At 36.4% G+C, this 22323-nt stretch overlaps 1 long non-coding RNA gene across 1 annotated transcript in view; it reads left to right on the top strand.

Moving 5' to 3' along the window:
- Positions 1-18867, top strand: part of LOC138917574 (uncharacterized) — a 187002-nt gene extending 168135 nt beyond the window's left edge. Inside the window, exon 3 of the long non-coding RNA XR_011425762.1 lies at positions 18745-18867. This is a non-coding gene — a long non-coding RNA (uncharacterized lncRNA). The remainder of the gene's footprint in view (positions 1-18744) is intronic.
- The last annotated feature ends 3456 nt before the right edge of the window (positions 18868-22323 follow it).

Below are 22323 nucleotides of genomic sequence, written 5' to 3' on the forward strand. Positions count from 1 at the left end.
ACATTTTCCTCACTAATGAATGCTTTTGAGTCCCTTAAAAGGGCCAGCGTCAGAGATGCCAGCAGCCAGAGAGTTTGTTTGGGATTGACCTTGTGCACAGTGGAGGCAGACAATCCCAGGAAGCATGATCACCACTCACTCTACTGGACAATTTAGATGGCAGCAGGAGGTAATAAAAGTATTCATTTTGGGGGCCGGCCCAGTGGCATAGTGGTTAAGATCGTGTGCTCCGCTTTGGCAGCTCGGGATTCGTGGGTTTCAATCCTGGGTGTGGACCTACACACTGCTTATCAAGAGATCTGTCATGATGTCCCATATACAAGAAATAGAAGGAGATTGGCACAGATGTTAGCTCAGGGACAATCCTCCTTATCAAAAAAAAAAGTCTTCATTTTTCTGTTGTATATCCTTTTAAACTAAATTAAGTTAAATACCCTTTCATGCATATTATTTTATTGAATTTTCATTCAAAAAACTCGATAGGTGAAATTTGAGAGCATTGGCGTTATCAACTCTATTTTACAGATGTGAAAACTGAAGCCTGGAGAAGCTGTGCCAAAATCAAGCACAGGCAGTTGGGCCATGATTCAAATGTGAGTCCCCGACTTCACTGCCTTTTGTTCCATCCCACAATACTTAAAAGCGACAAGCAAGAGTCTAAATCCTGGCCTTGTGTTTGGCTGGACCAGGCCTGGTGCTGAGGTGGGGGCTGGCTGACAATTATACAGCACATGAATGAACAAACAGGAGCATGCTGGATATTTGTTCTAGATGGCCTGAGTAATAGGAAAACTCCCAGACTCTCTCAGTGGGTAAGGACTCGGCCTCGCATCTGCAGATAAAAAATATTTTACTAGCCTAATAAGACCACATATTTGTTATTTTTTTATTGGTCCAAAATGAATTTTTAACTTTTGACTAAATCTCCTTTGCAATTTAGAATATGTTGAACTAAAGAAAAATCAGAGTCAAATTTCGTGTAGAACTCAGAATAAGAACGCAGAAAGACCTTGAAATTATTGAGTAGATTTCAACACGGAGCCTTTTCTAACGAAGAGATTCCTTGCAGAACCCTGCAGGAGAGAACGAGGTCATAAAGATGCCCCAGGAATGATGCCCCTTGCTGAATTTGTACTCTAGCTGTGTTGCTCTTGGTCAAATGCTCGGTTTCCCAGGCGGGGAAAGGCATCTTCTCTTCTTTGGATGCCCTTGGCACTCTCTCCTTTGTGCAGGTTGTGTTTGTTGCAGGCACTTAGCAACATGTTTTCCACCCCATGTTTTTCAACCACTGCTGTGTGCTTCCCACACTGATTTTGACTTTCATCTTTGAAGCCTACAGGTACTGTTTGCTGGATTTTAAATGCTGGCATGGCTGGATGACAGTCCCCAGAAAGATGTGCACTACCTTTCAAGCTTTTATGCCACAGCTTTGACGTGCCGTTGGTTGTCAGACATAGACCAGTGTGACTTCCAGCTCAAAGTCCTTCAACGTCTCAAGTGGAAGGAAGCTGGAAAATGGTGCCTGGGGAATTGTACTTTATGATTAAAATCCCCGCACCAACTTTCTTCTTATCAAAAGCGGAGGGAAAAAAGACAGGTGCAGTCTTACACAAACATACACTTTTTTAAAAACCAATTCAGAAAAAAGTCATGCTACCTGCCAAGACATGTAAAATCCCAAATATCTGCCAGCAGTCTATAAGATCACAAAGTTCAAAATTGGCCAGACCCTTCAAACAAATTAAAATAAAGAGGTCGTGTCTCAATCAAATGCAACCTACTTCTTCCTACTTTAAGTGTAAGTGTTGAATTTGCTTTGTTGCAGCTACATTTTCTGATGTTGTTAACAGAGGCAAGAGACCTCTGGCAGTTCAGTAGCGGGGTGGGGAGAAAAGTCTTTTTCAATGTAATGGCCGTATTTTAGTTAACATGTTGTCAGTCTTTAATGACTAGTGGTGCAACAGCTGGTTTTGATGTAATTTCTTTTGAGACCACTAGATTACAAGCAGTTTATTGCATTCTTCCTCTCAGACTGCTCCCTGGATACAACCTAAAGTCAAAAGGTTAAAGGTCTAAAGCCATAATCTAAAGGATTTGTCTTCATTTAACAGGTCACTTGTTGCTATGTACTATGCAAACTGAAAAATTTTTAGTGAGCCTGCCATTCTGATATACATATATATGAACATATTGTATATAAATATAATATTTGAATATTTACATATACAAATTTTTTTCTATTTCAATAGGAAGGAACTGAGAAAATCCAGTTGGAGACAAATTCTCAGAAATCAGAGTATACTTTAAATGTGTATATATGTATAAGTCTTCAAAAAGGTGAAAGAAAAGTTAAAAAAATTGATTTAACTTTCGCTCAAAGGATCTGAAATTGGGTAATTAACTTCTGCAGAAACATGTTAAGATGACACCAGATCTTTGAAAGAGCTGTAGGTAATATATCCAAAACTAAAAGTGAGAGAGACAAAGGAATGGGGTCAGACAACTCAGGGAGGTGCTAAAGGTCACGGAGCCCTATTGTTGGTTCATTGCAGATTTGTAGCTTTTCAATCTGTCAGAGTCTGATGCTCCAGCTACACTGTCCCAGCCAAGGGCTTTCTTTGTTTAAGGAAGGAGCCAATCTTTGAAGAGCGGGCTGGGTAAAACAGGAAAACAGAAAATCTAGAAGAGAATTATGAAACGGAAGCCTAATTCCTGTAGACATCAATGGTGGGCTTGAGGGAGCTTTGCAGAGTATGTTTACCTATGTAGAACTCTGAAAGAAATAGAGCCAATTTCCATTGCGTTTGATTTTATGTAGGTTAGCTTGTTAAAAAATTCATGTTTTTATATTGTCACAAAATGCTGTAAATAAAATTTCGGAAATGTTCCTAGACAGTTTGGAGTCTTTTGAACCCATGGCTCATCCATAGCATCACCATTCTGGACTCTGCGTCAAGATGGTGACACATTGTGTCACTTCAGTCAAACCCATTTTCTGTGTATCTGTTGCCCTCTAGGGACTCCAACACGAAAAGAAACATCCGATGTGGACATTTACCAGAAATCATTACACCATTGGCTTTTCTTCCTGTCACTCATTCAATTTAATCTCAATTTTCATTCTTAAAAACTTGTATTTAGCATTTCTGTGATCTGAGTAAAATTAATTTTAAAAAAATAAACCTAAAAAAAATCAACCTGAATTATCCTTCCAAACTCTAGATATATTGCAAATATTACAACTTGGTAATCCTGATTATTTTCTATTTGGTTCTGTGAGTTTGACAGAAACAGAAAAATAGTATAACTTTTTGGGATAGAAAAAGAATAGATTATAGTAGTAGTAACATGAAAAAGATTTCTGCATTTAATAAATTAGTTTTCTATTACCTTTTAGAGTTTAGGTAAACTTATATGAGTAAAATGTTGAGTTTAAAATCACCTTTGTGCTAAATGCATAGTTTCTTCACAAAAAAAGGAACAGTCTGTAATAAGTGGACATGTTTTAGGCTATGCTAGCAAATCTTCCTTGGCTACAGCTGGCTAAGTGGGTGCCTGATCTGAAGACAATAATCAGCTGGCTGGACAGCTGCCTATGAGGTAGCCTGGGGTAAAATGGTATTCTGAAGTAGAAAATAGCTAAACTAATCTGATGCACACTTTTAGAGATATTTGGGACATATGAAGAGTATCAAATAGGTAGCAGCTGATCATGATTATCGTGATGCCAAGGGGCATGCACTAGAGCTACAACGAAGGAAAAGCTGTGAGGTAGAAAAAAGATGCAGAGTAAATCCAGATGGTAAGAAGTGGAGGAGAAAACACAGAAAAATAACCAAAGACCAACAGAGAACTGTTTTACGTTAATGGTCAGCACTAGGGTAAGATCCCATAGTCTGACTGCCATGATCCCCAGAGCTGATGCAAATCTGGAATGACCTAGTCCAGCCTCCTTGAGAGCAGGTTGTATCTCGGTTCCTTGCCGGTTCCATTCCTTTCATTACTTCTGGTAACTGAATTGCACCTGAAAAACCCAGACTCCATTCAGTATAACAAAATCCCTATAATGAAGATATCAAAAAATTCTCTTCTAATTAATCAAGCAAGGGCAGGTTTTCTCTAGTATGTTACTTATGTAAAAATTGTTTGTCTGGATGTTTAGAATAAAATTGTTTTTAGTCAGTGTTTGTGAGCCTAGATGGGCGAGGAGGTTCTCGTACAAAAGCAGATATTATTCTCCGCTGTCACCTGTGTTTCCAGTTTTCATCTTCCTGTTGCCAACAAACATGTAAAGGAAACTCCCTTGGCCCTCAACACAGGTTATTTAATTTCTTAGAGTCTGTTTACTCAGTGGTATTGAGGAAACTCAGTTGTAGGGAAGTGAAATAAACCATGTTATGTGTGAAATTATTTTTTAAATAAAAGAAATTATCCAAATAGGAAAAATTGTTACTCTGTTTCTGGACTGCCATCGGGATTACCACCATCTAGCAGTGTGACCCTAAATTCTTAACTTCATCTCTTGGAACGTTGGTCTCTATGTTTACTAATTCTTTGTTTTCTTGATTTCTCAGTTTCTGAGAGAGAGTCCTTAACTCTTTCATTGCTATTATAAATTGGTCAATTTCTCCTTGTCATTCTATTGAGTTTGTTTTGATGCTGTGTTGTTAAGCACATGAAAATTCAGGATTGTTAAATTTTATGGGTGAATGTGTTTATTTACCACTATATGATAACTCTTATGTTCTTAATCTTACGTTTTTACTTAAGATCCACTTTGTCTAATACATATATTGTGACACCAGCTTTCTTAGATTAGTAGTTTTCTGGAGTATATTCTTTTCCAACCCTTTTCCTATCCTTTACTTTCAAGCTTTCAGTGCCATCATAGAAGATAGTATAGCATTGTGGTTAAGAACATGGCTTCCAGAATAAGACTGACTGTGTTACTTACAGCTGTGTGTGCACCTTGGGGTAGTTATTCAACCTCTCTATGCTTCAGTTTCTTCATCTGAGAAGTGGGAATGATAATAGCACTTACTTCATAGATTATTGTGAGTGCTGAATATGTTAGTATGGGAAAATTACTTAGCACTTTGCCTGTCACGCAGTAAATACACAACAAATGCTGGCTATTTTATTCTTACGAAAATGATAGTAGGACACAGTGGTTAAACACAGATTATGGAGCCAGACTGCTTGACTTTAAAGTCCCTTCCCACAACTTCCTAATAATAAGGCTTTAGGGGTTGTTGCGATGACAAATGTAGTATTAAATGTAAAGTCCTTAGAAGATAGCCTAGTATGCAAGAAGCTATCTATTATTAGTCAACTGTAGGATGGGTCTTGATAATTGCTTATGGTTGGATTTTTTTTTTTTTTTGCCCAATCTGAGAATGTCTGTTTTACATTTATCTATGTTATAGTTATAAATACATTTTCTACTTATCATGCTTTATAAAAATTTGTTTCCTCTTTTTTTCCTGCTCTGTCTCTCTCTCCATTTTAAAATTCCCTTTTCTCTTCTAGAGGGTTAAATGTTTGTATTCTAGTTTTTTATTGGATATCTTTAAAATAATTCACATACATGCTAGATTTAACAAAGTCTACGATTAATATTTTTTCCCTTCTTACCAACAGTACAAGGCTCTTTGAATTATTTGATTCTGATTATCCATTATCTTATCTTCCAAGTTATTATTGTCCATTATTGTCTCTAAACCTGTAAAATATACATTGTAGTAATTTCTTTAATAGCTAATGCTTTATCAGGCATGTATTTGTGTTTCTCAATATTTTGCTCAAATTTCCTCTTTCTAGTTTTAATTTCTCACTTAAAAGTAGCTAAGAGTATTTAGAATCTAGGAATGGTAAATTCTCTCAGTTTTTAAAATAGAAAATATGTTTATTTTGTCCTCTTGAATGATAGTTTTAGATTAGCAGTTATTTTTTCTTGCTCTTTAAAGATATTATTCCATTCTCTTCTAGCATCCATCATAATTGATGAGAAACCTTTTCTCAGTACAAATGTCATTCACTTGTACATCTTTTTTCCTCTAATTGCTTTTAAAAATTTGTCTTTGATGTTTTAAGTTACATATATGTATATTTCATGTATATACATATGTACATATATAATGTATATAAACATATGTATATACACATATATACACATGTAAATATATAAATAAACATAATATATAAGTATATATAAATTTATTTTTACTTTTTTTATACCTGGGTTAATCACACTTCCTTATTCTAAGTATTCATGGTTTTCATATGTTTTTGAAATCCTTAGCCATATCTTTGGCTATTACCTTTCTTCTGTTCTATTCTCTCTTTCTAGAATTTCTGTGAGATATATGTTGAACTTTCTCAATCTTGCTCCATTCCTCTTAGTCTGTTTTTTGTATATTCAATCTCTTTGACTCTCTGTGCTGTAGTTTGACTAACTTCCTCAGCTCTGTCTTCTGGTTCACAAATTCTCCCTTTAGTCGTATCTAATTAGCTTTCAGTCCATCTACTGAATGTTTAACTCGTGACTATTTTTCATTTCTACAAGTTCAATTTGAGTCTTTTTCAGTTTCAACTGCTTTTTTCTTCATTGTGTGTTCTTTTATTATAGTTTCTATTTAATGTTGTGAACCTACTTGTTTTGTGGTCTCTTTCAGGTTATTTTATTATGCCAAGGTCTTGGAGTGCTAGTCTTATTTTAGCCCTGCCAACTTTCCTTCATGGTAAATCATATACTGTGTGGTTTGTAATTTTTGATTGTATACTTATCTTCAGTTGTGGTTGTTTTTTGGAAGCGTCCAAATTCAGTATTTTTGTGTTAGCTCTCGCAGGCACCCCAGAGGTTTTATTGGTCTTTAACTAGTCTTTACTCTAATACCTTTTTGTGAGATTCCACAATAATACAGGTAGCATAATTCGGATTGCAAATCTATGTGTGGGAAAGGGTTGGAGATATTCTTTCTCATGGCACTTTTTATTTTTCTTTTGTCTTAAGGCTAAGACCAGAGATTTTACAACTCTCTTTTCCCATAGGATGGAGTTGTCCCAGGATACCAGATTTATGCAGCACATTCAGTTTCAGCACCACATTTCAACTGAGTCCAAGGCCACATGTCTTGAAACTCTCTGAGTAGGAAGACCAGAATCCTTAACAATAAGAGTTTATAATGACTACCTCCCTGGCCTAATATGGTGTCAACCATATTATAAGTACATAATATAAGTACATATTTGTTTTTAAGTCAACTAACCTAAGTATATATCTGTTTTTAAGTTTCTTCTTCATTCCTGGTGTCTGAGAATTTCTTTCCTTTCTTCAGAGCTCAGCCATATATTTTAAAATTCTTTTTAAACATTCTATCCAGCAATTGCGTATTTACAACTAGATCAGAAGGTAGTTTTTATTAGCTCAATATGCCATGTAGGAAAACTTAAAATGAAAGAGTTCACCACAATTAGGATTGGTAAATAGGTTTCATGTTCATAGCTATTCCTGATAATTGGTAGTGGTCATCTGGAGCATTGGGCTACACGTGATGTCAAACCAAGTTTAGGAACAAAGGCAAAGAATGTTGTGATCGATTAGTGGTATCTGCATGGGGGTTTAGGGTGGTGAATGTTAACATGCATGTCTTGCATTTACTCACGAGGGTCAAATAATTTCTGTCTTTTACAGTATTAAGCTTCTATGATATCTTAGTGTGTAAGTGCATACCTTTAAAGTCTTTGATTAATTTTAAAAGGTCAATGAAATATTCCTTTTCATTTCATTTTCATTCTTTTAGTTAAAAAGAGGTTGATAACATTCTCTTGATGTGATTTTACTGTGTAGTGTCTTCATCTTCACAAATATTACTTTGCCCAGATCTTTTTTTTCTAAACACAGAAAGTAAACAAAATAACTTTTACCTAGGTAATTAGATAATATTGGTTTTCTAAAGAAGAACCCACCACACTTAAAGATATTTAAAGAAACGAAAAAAATTAAGATATGGGCATCCATAAACAAAAACCAAGGAATTGAAACGTACGATCTATCCTTTGGTCAAGGAATTACACAAGTCCCTTACATGCATCCCATAAGTGAAGCACTAAAACTTGGACCTTCATGGCTTCTTTTGTCATTTTTATATATGCCAGTCTTCTTTGCCCTACTAAAGATTTTTTTCTTAATTCATCAGAGTCTCATGGTTTCCTCTAGTATATTTTACACAAATGTATTACTCAGACCACTGTTGCAAATGAATGAGAAACAACTTCCTGTTTCTCTGTTCATTTCTGAATAATCTGTACAGAAGTACCAGGAAGAGGGGAGTGGCACAAAGTACCCCATACAGCCTGACATCCTGCATTTCAAGGGGAGTAATAAAACAGCTTTTTCCCTTTCCTTGGGTTAAGATTTATTACTCGTATACCATCATCATTCATCATATAATAAGTACCCATTGGACACCTGGAAAAATAGTAGTTGCTATGGCAAACCTCTTCATCTGAAGAGTAATACTTGCATGCATTCTTCATGGCTTGATAGGAAAAGAGGAAATAGATGGGTGACGAAGAGGTAAGAGAGTTGGGAAATCTTTCTAATGTTGTTTTTCAGGTTACCATGAATCGAAAGCATTTTATATTGGGAAGCTTTCTCTCTCTTTTGTTTAGGAGTATACATGCTGGCTTTTAGTTTCATCAGACTCAGATAGGACTAGCGGTGTGCTGACAAATGTTAACAACCTCTATTCGTAGCATTTACTGATTTTTCTGGTATTCTCCCCATAGCAATTTTCAAGCTACCAATTTGATGTTACTGAACATAGAATTTGGAAGAAATGCATAAAATTGGCTCTCGTGAGCTAGTAAGAGCTGGCTCCAGCACACTGCTGACTAGAATGCAAACTTTTAGAAGAAAAGGATTTTGTGTAACCTATAATATATAACTATAATAAATTTGCTACATGGGCCTTTTTAAAAGTTGGGTATTTAAAACCTTAAACTTTCTATAGCAAATAAAGAATCAATTTTTAGCAATTCATGGTGACAGAAACAGGCACTATTATGTGGATGAAATTAAATACATGGAAATACCCAAACCCTATTATTAGGCTTTAATTTTTGCATTATATCAAATCTTTAATTAAAGCATCAAACAAGTAACAAAAAAAAAAGGATATCACTTTTTCCTACTTTTTTTTGTTTCCATCCTTACCTACAGGTCACATGTAACCTGAAACCATAAAACTCCTAGAAGAAAACATAGGCAGTAAACTCTTTGACATTGATCTTAGCAATATATTTTTGGATCTGTCTCCTCAGGCAAGGGGAACAAAAGCGAAAATAAACAAATGGGACTACATCCAAGAAAACCATCAACAAAGCAAAAAGGCAACCTATTGAATGGGAGAAGATATTTGCAAATGATGTATCTGATAAGGGGTTACCATCTAAAATATATAAAGAACTTATACAACTCAATATTAAAAAAACAAACAATCTGATTAAAAAATGGGCAGAAGACCTGAATAGACATTTTTCCAAAGAAGATACACAGATGGCTAATAGACACATGAAAAGATGCTCATCACTAGTCATCAGGAAAATGCAAATCAAAATCACAATGAGATATCACCTCACATCTGTCAGGATGGCTATTGTCAAAAAGACAATAAATAGGAAGTATTGGTGGGGACATGGAGAAAAGAGAACCCTAGTACACTGTTGGTGGGAATGTAAATTGGTGCAGCCACTATGGAAAACAGCATGGAGGTTCCTCGAAAATTAAAACTAGAACTACCATGTGATCCAGCAATTCCACTTCTGGGTATTTATCCAAAGAGAATGAAAATACTAATTCAAAAAGATATATGCAGCCCTACATTCATTGCAGCATTATTTACAATAGTCAAGATATGGAAGCAACTTGTGTCCATTGATAGATGACACTGTGACATCGATAGATGAATAAAGAAGATGTGTATGTATACATATATGTATATAAGTGCATGTATATACACATTGTATATATGTATATACATACACACACACACACACACACACACAATGGACTATTACTCAGCCATAAAAAAGAATAAAATCTTGCCATTTGTGACAATATGAATGGACCTAGAGGGTATTATGTTAAGTGAAATAAGTCAGACAGAGAAAGATAAATACTGTATGATGTCACTTACATGTGGAGTCTAAGAAACAAAACAAATGAACAAGCAAAACAAAACAAAACCAGACTCGTAGATACAGAGAACAGACTGGTGGTCACCAGAGGGGAGGAGGATGAGGGGATGGGAAAATAGGCAAGGGAATTAAAAGGTGCAAACTTCCAATTATAAAATAAGTAAGTCACAGGGATGTAATCTACGGCACAAGGAATATAGTCAATAATATGGTCACAACTTTGTATGGTGACAGATAGTTACTAGACTTATTGTGGTGATCATTTTGTAATGTATATAAATGTCGAATCACTATGTTGTACCCCTGAAACTAATATAATATTGTATGTCAACTATACTTTAATAAAAATAAAGTCAATATAATCCACAATCTGAAAAATAAACATCTATAGAATTATACTAAAGCAAAGCTGCAAAAAGATTTGAAATAATCTTGTAAATAATTTACCTTCATTGGCAGAAATTAGTATATTTGATTCCATTTTTCATAATTTAATTTGGTAGAAGAGTCTCAAGCAATGATTGTAGGTTCATTTCATTCATTCATTCATTCATTTAACAATATTTTTTAAGGGCCTTCTATGCACTAGGTGCTATTCAATATACTAGGACACAGAAGTGAACAAAACAGACAAAAATCTCTACCCTCATGTGGCTTACATTTGGGAAAGGGAACCAAAAACTAGATAAATAAGCAAAATACATAATATGATAAATAGGGATCATTGCTAAGGAGATAAAATCAAGTAAAAAAGGGAAATATTGTGAATTTTAGATTAAAATGTTAGATGGGTAGATAGAGAAATTGCGGCAGCCATAAAGAGAAGTCACCCAAGGTCTTGACCTTTGCCTTGTCTCAATTTGTGAAGCGCTCTACTAACCAACCCAAGCACCCAAAGCTAGTTCTGAAAAACAGCAAATTTCCAAAGCCCTTGAATAGATATTTCTTTAGTCTGAAACTACAGAAAAAAGAAAACACATCTAAGGACACATTTAAGAGATAGAGCCCGTGAGGGGACACTCTGTAATGAGATGGGAGAGAAGTTTCCTTTGTCTTCACCAAGAAAGGCTCAGGGAGGAGAGGGTCAGCAGTAACAAAGGGGTGAAGAAAGCATATATTTTCCCTTGATTCCTTATTTTTTTGCTCAAAAAATAAAAGGTTAAACATGTTGAAGATTTTATGTAAAAAATTTGAGATAACGAATTCAAAATCGCTCTTAAAAGTTAGGACATATTGCCACAAACCACATTCTCCACTTTCTGATTTATAAAAAATTTCAGAAATGTCCAGTGTAACAATGATAGAGAGTCTAGAGAGCAGAGGAAGGGCATAAGTACCCATGAAATGAAGAAATGGTGGAAACTCCTGGGCAATATGTTGGTGGAATGTAATTTTTATAACCTCTTTAAAGCTACATCTTATACTTCAAAAATCATTAAAGATGAAAAATTTTAAATTTATGAAGTTTTACTCGATTCCATTTATACAGTATGCCATGAGTAGGCAAAATAAAACATATATTTCAGTTACTATGAGTTCTATCTTTTAGTTTAGAATGTGAGCCGTTTGTCTCACAGTGTGGTGAATGCCGAGATGGGGGTGGGGCGGAGATTTGGCGCGATTCAGGATAGGGCAAAAAGGATGGATTTGATCTTGGTGATTCAGGGCCTGGGAATTCAAGTCGACTTCAGAGTGTGCACTTAGGCAATTTTTGTTTAAATAAATGGAAAATTGGCACACGAATGACTCAGAAAGAGTTCAAGCCTGCCTAATATGCAATCTAGGGAGAGAGAGAATCCAATTTGATAACAACATTCTAGAGAGAAAATTTTACCAAAAAAATCACAAAGGGCCTTTTGCTCTCTAAAAAGAGTTCTTTTGGCAAAGTGCCTGCTTTCACATTAGACTCCTGCTTATGATGTTTTCTTTATACAATTTACATATTCTGCTTTTTTTTTCATTTCACAAGTTTTACTTAAAAGTCTTTCTACAGCATTATTTATATTTTATCTTATTCTCATTATGGCAGTTCCTAAAATAAAACATACAAATGCTCCTTGGTTTTGCTTTTTTTTTTTCTTTTTTAATGCTGCAGAATCCTGGGTACTGTGCGTGTGGTAATAGACAAATGAGAAACTCCACGGGGGGTATAAAATTGCAGATACATAGGAATTTGGGAAGATACACCGGTGATACGTGAATTGTTAATTTTAGATTTTTATGATAAAATACATCAACTGCCACTAAATTGTGTGCTCCTTTCTCTATATTGTTTTAAAGAAGAGAAAATAATAACACCTAAGATTCCACATATTGTCAAACTGAAAACTTGCAGTAATTTCTCCTTATTACACTAATCTCAGACATTCTCAATAAAATAAATAGAGAGATCAATAGCTCTCTAATTGGTAGAAACTCTTGGTATGGTTGTATAAAGTTCATTACTGTTCAGACATTTAATAAGCAAATGTCCTCTCAGCAATTCCAAATAGCTTCAGTTCCTATTGAACACAATTCTCTTTACAAACCATTGATGTGAAATGATTCTATTGACACTAGCTATTGAAGAAAACCTTTAGTTGGAGGGAACTATGTCCAACATTTATCTCTATTGGTGGAATTTTTTCATTTTATTTATTATTCTTTTATTTTTCATGTGAGAAGGAAAAAACAAGGTCAGATCAAACACATCTGTAGAACAAAACAACAGGGTTCGCACCAATGTACAGGGTTGGGAAGATTCTACTCTCATTTGCTCTGAAAAGCCCCAGTGCATTTTCCCATACACAGGCAAAACAGGGAATGCCTCGGCCACTTTTGTACGATGCCCAGGAAATGTGTCACTTATTAACATGCAGTTTTCATGCTTTCCTGGACATACCTCTTGAACTTCCTTTTCCTTCTTAGTTCCTGTCCTTTTTTAAAGAAAATAGTAGATAAATTTAGAAATAAGCATGAGTGCAGTGACTTATTCAATTTGGAGAGGGAGCGGTACTTTTTCATTCTCCCAGGTGAATATTTGAAAAAGGGTCTGCAGCTAAATTTCCCAGACTGACTGTTTTTATTCCACGTTAAGTAGTGATACCAGTTGAGTAAAGACACTCAGAAAAGCCCTTCTGAGCATCACAGGGTTTCTCTTCCCTTTGGCTTTTGAAGTCAATGCTTACTACCTACCTACCGTCCACCGGTCCTTTAATCAGTGTCCAGCCTGTCCGATGAGAATAGCCCCAGGATGGTGCCCCAGACCAGGCCATGGGCAGCACCCCTTTGTCCCTCTCACATAGATGGGACATGATTCCACAGGATTAGCCAACAATTATATGCTCTGAACTGATCAATTCAGTCAATTTACTGTGCAAAGTAAATTGATCCTTCAGAACAAAGGGTTCTGTCAGCAGGGAGCTACCTGAGAAAGCAGCATGCCTGTGTAAACAGTTCTGTCCTTGTCCCAGTGTGGAGTGGCCCTGCGCCATATGGTGCCACTATGAACTTATTAGCTGACGGATTAACTGATCTCCGCATTTGGGATCCCCAGTTTCCAGCTGTGAGAATGATTGATGGGCTAACTACTGCTCCAGTCTTGGAAGTTATTTCCTCCATTTAACAGAGTCAAGAAGACAGAAAATTGCCCCCTTTGTAAATGCTAATCTCACCACTCCTTCGAACACCCAACATAGCAATTTATTCAAGGCAAAGTCTTAAAATTGGTATAGTGCACATCAAATGCATACTAATTAGCAATTTCTTTTGAAGGCTCCATCACTTATTAAGGGTCTCCTTTTCCATATGTTCATCATGCCCCACTTCACCCTTTAATTACAAAACAGCACTTTCAACTAATTGTGAGAAGGTATATTGTGCCCGGAATCTGTATTAAACATTATACCTTCTGAGGCCTAATTTAGGGTCACATGGAAGGCAGACAGATAAGCGGGCAAAAAAGCTCACAACTGTCGTCTGCAGTTTTCGGCATATTTGGGCGTTGTTCAGGAGGAGCATTTTATCTAAGATGGCAGCTATGACACTCATCAGTGGCCATTACAACAAGCACTGGGCAGAAAGAATGGGATTAATCGTAGGTTAATAATTGAGACCTTTCCTAGTTTGAGAGGAACTCACATGAAATCAACAGATACATGATAATATTACTTGCAACTTAACAATCCCTTCACCCACAAAAGGACCACACAATTTTATAAAGCTAATAATTTGTTACTGGATTAAATGCCTCACAGTTAAATATATATACCATAATTGCCTTATAGAAAGGGGAATTTTACAAAATACACCTGAACTATACTTAAAATAAATTCCTCCTCTTTGAAATCTTGGTGTTTTGCTTTATTAAAATTCAGAGATTTCAAGCCACCCAGGTAACTCTAACCTTGATCCCAATGATACGCCTGTCATTTGGTCTGTTATTGTTAATCTTGCTGCAATACTGGGTGATAAAGAACTGGTCAACTCCTTTCCCTGGCCAGTTATTTCCACAGAATTTTCTAGACAATGTAGTGGAAATTCCTCCTCAGGACGCTGGCACTTACAGAAAGACTTGGCGGGAGTTTAGGATTCAGGTATACTTAGGCTGCAAAATGGGGACTGAACCAAAGAACCCTTTGGATTAGTGGTGGGGAAAGGGTAGAGAAGGGATCCACACTTTTTAAGAGAACTTCCTTTTCGGAATTGAGGGTTTTTAGAGACTGTCTCTGTGGAATAAGTCCCATAAAAGTCCAGTGAACCTGTCTTCATCTGATAAGAACAGCATTCCATAAATACTCCAAGGAACTAGTCAGATCCGTCCATCTGTAAGTGAAGACCGCTTTGAAGCAGTCTTCAAAACCCTTGCTGAATTTGCAGCTGATGGATGGAAGAGATGGAAAGAATGTGAATGGCAAAATAGGTATAGACTTTGCTTTTTTCTCTAGAAAATAATTGCAGGAACTCTCGAGCAGCTTCTTTGTTGTTGACTGTCTTCAGCCAAATGTCCTTGTTCAAATCCAGACTGCCTCTGTTTCTGATGGTTATTAACACTTTAACTCCCAAGCTCTCAGGTTCAGAATCACTTTGCTTCACGTTTGTTTTAGTGAGTTCCAACCAAGCTTCATCCAGGATTTGGATCCTGGTTTTTTAGCTGTGTGACCTTCTGCAGATTTTGATTCAGTCTCTGAGTCTCAGCTTCCTCCTCTGAGACTCATGAGAGAATCATACCTCACCTCAGAGGTTTGGGTTAAATCTGATATGCTGATATGTGAGCACACTAGAGTGTCATGGAACAGAGATGGAGGCTAAAACATTTCTTTTCTTTTCTTTCCTTCCTTTCATTCACTAATCACTTTGGCAACTTGATTTCATCAATTCTCAGTACCACACTCACCATTTAGGTTCCTTCTGTGGGAAAAGAGCTTGGGTATTTCTCTTCCCTAAAGTTAAGAACATAAAGAAACTGTCATAAGGAAAATGAAAAATACCATATTATCTTCTTTCAAGCAATACACAATATACTAAATATTAATGTAGTATGAGGTCAATCATTATTTTAAAATGACTCTCTGAAATTTGGTTGCTCTTTCTTTTAATAACCAGTTGAATTTCCATATTGAAATTGTGATGTGTGCAAAGAGAACAATTCATGCGAATACTGGAGTTAGAGAGACGATCATCATATTTATGAAAAATTGGTGTCAAAGGCAACTTGAAGAAGTCATCTGTATAAACCTGGCAAATAATTGTCAGGTATCAAGGATCTCAGCATTCTTTTTTTTGTCTTTTGTAGGTTTAACAATCTTAGCAAGTTTATGTTGAATTGGGGTTGTGCAGATAGCCAAATAGACTGCCCCAAATATCTTCAGATTCACTAGACAGTAATTTTATTTTAGCTTTGAGGATCTGACCAAAATAAATGCTTTTATTATAGAAAGGTTTACAGTATTTTAAAAATTAGATTCGATGTATTTTGTTGGGATATTAAGGTTGTAAGCTACAATTTGTACTTTGAAATAAAATATGTAAATCTTGTTTCTGATTATCCATGCTCATTGAGAGGTTTACCTGAAAATAGTGTGTGGCAGATAAGTGATTTATATTTGGTTGGGAAATAGAGTCTATTATTTTTCCATCAGATTTATCTTTTTTTCTCTGCCTTGTCCTTCCCCACTTACGCGATTCTCTTAGACAAATGCCAGCAAGCTGAATTTCCACCTCTATATCAGATTACTCAAGGATAATCACATGTTTAATAACGACAAAGGTGCCACCAGATTTCAAAAAGTTGCTCTTTATATTTGCTGTTGATTTTTTCTGCACAGGAGAAACCATGAATGATATAGCATTCAGGTTAAAGAACTTCCACCCCCAAATGTTAGGGGAATTTTATCCCTCGGAAAACCTCTCCCCAACCCTTCACCCTGACCAATTTTTGAATTGCTAGTGACTTGAGGGTAAAAACCCTATTTTGTATATCTATTTATATCTGGTCTTTGAAAATCAGTCAGTATTCAGAGTAAATGTGGTTGAACACAAGAGATAGTCATGGTCTATGGAAAGCAAACAGCTATTTGTACTGTCAAATAGGAGCCGAGTGTCCAAGAGCATCTGTGATATCCACCAGCCTTGTACATGAGTCAGAGCTATATATTCTGAGTTTTTAAATTGTGACTTTTAGAGAGTGGAGGACACAACTCACACCTCTTCTCATCTTCTCTAAACGTTTACCTACAAAGATTGAGTTGCAGAGCGTTACTGATTCTATATGGGCTTCTTCACAAAATTTTATCTGTTCCTCTGTCCTTCCATTTGTGTGTGTACATATGGATGTGTCGGTGGCAGGATTGGAGTGGGTAGGCCAGTAATTAGGTGAGGAATCCTTCCCTCCAAAGATTGATTGAGCTTGGGAATTTCATTGATGAGTGTGTATCAGTTCATTTGATATTACAGAATGAACAAGAGCTGTGAGATTACCTTAGTTTTATCCCTTGTGAGTTCACAAAAGCTACTCTTCACATTTCCTAAAGGCCACATTTGGAACCAGCATTAACTCCTTAGTTTAGCATAACTTCTTCAAGTGTTTGGACTTTTTAATTTTACAGTTCAAAGGTTGCTACTGGATGTTGTTTGCCTTCAGGACCCTAATAATATGACCAAGCTTGAAGTGTTCTATTTTGAGTGATAAATATATTCACAGTACAAAATGTAGAGTACCTAAGTCAACATCAGAGATTTTCCAATTTTAAAAACCCTCACAAGTTTATATGCTGAAGTTTTCCTGAAAGAAAAGAATTGGTTTCAATATTGCTTTGTATTTCCTGAAAACACATCAGTCCCAGCTTGGGAAAGGAAGGCAGACAATGGCCATAGGAGAATTAAGTGTTTCCCTCATATCTGTCGTAATGTGGGTAATACACAGATACACAAGCAACAGTTGACCAACACTACACTTCCTTCTCAGCCACAGACATGGAAATGCTTTACAAAGCAAGATGAGTAGTAGTGTGATGTTGGACTTGGCACTATTTTCGTAACAGAAAATGAACGGTCCTTAAGAATAACCAAGTCAGAAATGTGCATCAATTTGTCAATAACTACATCATCAATGAAAAAGAAGGTTACATAAAGAATGGAACATACATGAGATTCCAGAATTTTACATTTAGTGGAAATTTTTGAGATTTACTCCTAAAACTTCTAAAGATGAATGTAAAATTGCCGAAAGAAATCATTAGTCATATTAGAAATACACTAGGAACTATTCCTATGCTGGGAAATGGATCAAAACCCACATTTCTAACTGACATTTTACAGGTATTTTGTCTTCTTTTTTGAAAGAACAGTGCACTTTTTCTCTCCTTTTAAATATTTGTTATGACAGTAATCCCCATTCAAATGAATAGAGATATTTTTCATTCATTTGGATCAAAACCAGTATTGAAACATTTTTAGACTAACTCTTTTGCACATTTCTTTTAAACTAGAGATTGACAAAAGAAGCATGAAAATTGTATACTTTTTTATTTTTTTATTCAGAACTGTCTTGAAAGACTTCAAATACTTTTTTTTCTTTTCCATAATGGCAGCTGGACTAACAGCCCATATGCCAAGTTAAAATCTGAAGTAGTTTTAAATGACTGAGATTTTAAACCTCAAAAATTACTGTTTATAATGGAAACTCAGACATAATAGTTCACGATGGAAATTCAGTCACCATGGTCAGGTGGATGGCGATGCTGCAACAAGGAAATGTAATTAAATTGTCTATATCAGGAAGAGAGTTGACTAATCATACATAGGGAGCCTTATGTGCTATAGTTTTTTAACTTTTTTCCTTAATCATCCTTAGGTATTTTATTTTCAGCTCTAACTTTGTGCTGATCAAACTTGCTTCTGATTTCTCTTAATTACCAATGCTGTGAAGATGTTGTATCTTTTCCATGCTCCCTTACAACCGACTTTCAAATCAATTTAGGCATCTCAAAAGCATTTCTAAAATACCAGATGCTCTGTCAGCTGCACAGAACAATGTGCTAATAATTATATTTCTCGTTCTTACAGCAGATCAAAGCCAGAGATGAGGTGGCATACACCTAAGATATTCAAACTCTGGCTTGAAGGTCAATTGGATCTGCCGACATGTGTTGCTGATTTTGTAACATGAAAGCCAGCTAGAAAGAACAGGTCAGTGAAATGCATGTACTCCGTATTCCTCATCTCAGCCCTATCCAAATGTTTACAGAATAGTTTGAAGAGACTTGCAGTTTCCTGTTATCAGTCTTAGTAAAGCTTGGCAAACCTTTAATAACAAGTCTATCAACAACCCACCAGGGATTTGATTTTAGTCTTTGAGTGCTTGAATTTTTATGTTTATTGAGCAATTTTTAATTGGATGAACCAAGACCTTTCTTGATCAGTTGCCCACATTGCCTCATGGAAGTGTGGCATGCATGCTCAGCTTGAAAAGGCAATGGCAGCTGGGGAAAAACAGCACTTTGTGTAAGCCGAGAAGAGGGCAGGCAGACAGACAAGAGGCAAGAGTCCCCTGGAAGAAGCTTTAGTGTGAGTGCTTTAAGCCATCCAGAGAAACTAAACTCGACTAATCACTACCTTGCACTTGTGTTATGTTTCCACGGTTGAACGTCAAACATTGGAACAAGGAGACAAGCACCATTCAAAGGCCAGAGTCCCTCAGCTAAACCAGAACTGGGGGTCAGATTCACGTCTGTCAACTACATTGCACATTTGAAACTGCACTTTAGAAAAAAGAGAGAAAAATAATGTAGCAGCAGTTTCCTCTGTAGTCAACGCCACACACCAGTGCCAGATTAATTTTATCATGTTTTAGAAATGTCAAAACCTTCAAGGATTTCCCTGTGCTCCCAGAGTAAACCGCCAGCTCCTACATTTGTGTTTCGAAGCCTGCTCTAATATGACTCCATCCTACATGGGAGCCAGGGTTCTGAAGCCAGAATATCTGGGCTCAAATTCCAGCTCCCTTGCTTACTAAGCTGTGTCACCTTGCACAAGTTACTTAACCTCTTTGTGCCTCTGTTTTCTCCTCTGTAAAATGGAAATTAAAATGCTGCCTGTATTATGTGGCTTTTATGAAGATTAAATGAGCTAACCTGTGAACGTTCTTAAAACCATGCATAACACCTGGTGAGAATGACACCGTACCAATGCCTAATAAGGAAAGGAGGAGCCGCTGTACCACAGTGCGAGTCACGCTCATTCACCTCTCTTATTCTCTACTCATGGCCTTCTGCCCTCTTAAAATTCTTTATAAGGTCAGAAACGGTAGGAGGCAAGAACCAGAAATCTAACTAACATGAGAATCCCTGGGACGGGGTTTAGGTTGACCTTCCAGAAGGGTCTGCTCAGAATTCCCCCAGCCCTTTTCAGGCTCTACTCCTTTGCTTATTTGGTTCTTCTTCTTTGCTCTGTCTTTCCTTCTCCTTTTTATTCAAAACATACTCATCTTTCAGTGTCAAGATCAAATTCTCTATGATGCCTTTCTAGAATGCTTTGGGCTCTCTCTTTTTTTTAATCAACTGTATCTCTTATGGTAGTTGCCATTTTTTGAGTCCTTAATCATACACTGATTTGTTAAGTTAATATTTGCTTGTATATTGATCTCATTCTTCCCAAATATATATATATATTTAATATATATACCATATAGATAATACCACTATATATGTGTAATATAGCTTACCAAGGACAGGGGCAGATGCTTCTTTTACATCTCCTGTGAAACTGAGCCTAAAGTAAGTGCTCAATAAACTTTATTGAATATAATTTAATACAGTCAGTTAATGTCTTTTCTTCCAGTCCTCTCTGCAAAACTAGTCACAGTAACTCAAAAGAAAATGTTTAAGAAAAGACCAATAAAATACTAAAAGATACCAGGGACAAAAGAAACCTATAGCTACCAAAGCTAAAGTAGATTTTCATGGGCTGAAATGAAAAAGATGGCCTTTCCTCTGAGTTACTTTCTAATTTATTTCGCATATTTAAAATACATTTACAAGCAAAGAAACTGGGCACAAAGAATCCCACAAGTTAAGACAGAACTGGTGCCAGAAACTCTGTCTTCTGGGGTTCTGTCTGGTTCACCTTGTGTCTACACCACCATGGATTAAGTTGAGAAAAGGAATATCCAGAGTGGTTCAGTCTACAGATTTGTTAATCTAGGTGGAGTTAGGAATTAGATAGGCAATCATATTGTTCCCTGATTTCCATGAGTAACTGCTATTAGAAAACTATTGTCATCTGAAACTCAGTGTTTTAGATATGCAGTGGGCCTTTAGCCCTTGATGAAAACCAGCAATCTCATTCTTGAATTTTGATGCCAGGCTAGTTGGCATGTGTTCTTATTTCTTGACTGGTTATGGTTTATGCCAATTATGCCAAATTTATATTAAATTTGTCCAAATTTTATTTGTCATCCAATAGTAAACCTTGGCTATCTTGTCAACTTCTCAGTGCATATTTAGCCAAGAAGAATTGAATTAGAGTCAGTATCATTCTGATGCCAGTAAAGCTATATAACAGAAACTAATCTTTGGTGATCATATCTGTATATTTAATATTAAGTATAGATCAAACATACATGCTTGACTTCTGATGCCACTATTTGAGTTTTGAAGTAAATCTGAGGCTCCTTGTAGGGCTATACGATGGTCTCTTCAGTTGAATTTTCATTGACTTTTCTCAACATGTAAAAATCTCTCTCCCTTAATTTCCCTGACTCTACCCAGTCTAGATTCTCCTTCTGTGTCTTCCTCATCCCTTTTCTAAACCTTAGTACTTAGCCCTTATTCTATTTGCTTTATAACCCCTCATATTTCATCTTAGTCGCTTAGTGGTTTCAATTGCTATCCCTATATGGATGACTGAAATCTACACCTCAGCCTTCAAAATTCCAGCTAGCGCTCCCTCAAAGGCCTGCTAGACATTTCTTCTTGGATGATCTCCCATTATCTCAAGTCTAATGTGTTTTAAACTGAATTCATCACTTCCCTGGACTTGTCTCTGCTTCTTGTTTTTCTTACATATTCCTTCCATTAATTAGGAGGGAAACTTCGGAGTCTCCTTTGACTCCTCTCCTTTCCTGACTGCCTATAGTACTGCCTGTTCGATCTTGCTACCTGCAAAGTCCATCCCTTCTTTCTGGCACTACCTTTCCCGTTTCTTCAACTCTGTTGGCACAATAGGTCAGTGCCCAGAACTACACATAATAATTGCTTATCAAATTAATGAATGAGTAACTTCTCTGTCTCAATTTCATCACTCCTTCAACACATTCCAGATTAATTATTCCTTTAAAACTATGTATTCATCATGTCACTGCTATGTTGGAAAACCTTCAATGGCTTCCACTGATCTACAACAGTGTTTTCCAGCCCTGCCTTCATAGGAGAATCATCTGGGGAGTTTTTAGAGCATTCTACATCCAAGTCTCACCCAGACCAAATAAAAGAGACTCTAGGGGGAGGGCCCAAGCATTGAGGGGTGATACTCAAAGAATTTGACAAGTGATATGACAGAACACCAACCAATCAGACAACACTTTACTGACCAATCAGTATGGACACTGGCTGCAAAAAAGATAGAATGGCCCTGAATACCAGGTAA

Source organism: Equus caballus, chromosome 14 (assembly GCF_041296265.1).
Source record: "Equus caballus isolate H_3958 breed thoroughbred chromosome 14, TB-T2T, whole genome shotgun sequence".
NCBI lineage: Eukaryota > Metazoa > Chordata > Mammalia > Perissodactyla > Equidae > Equus > Equus caballus.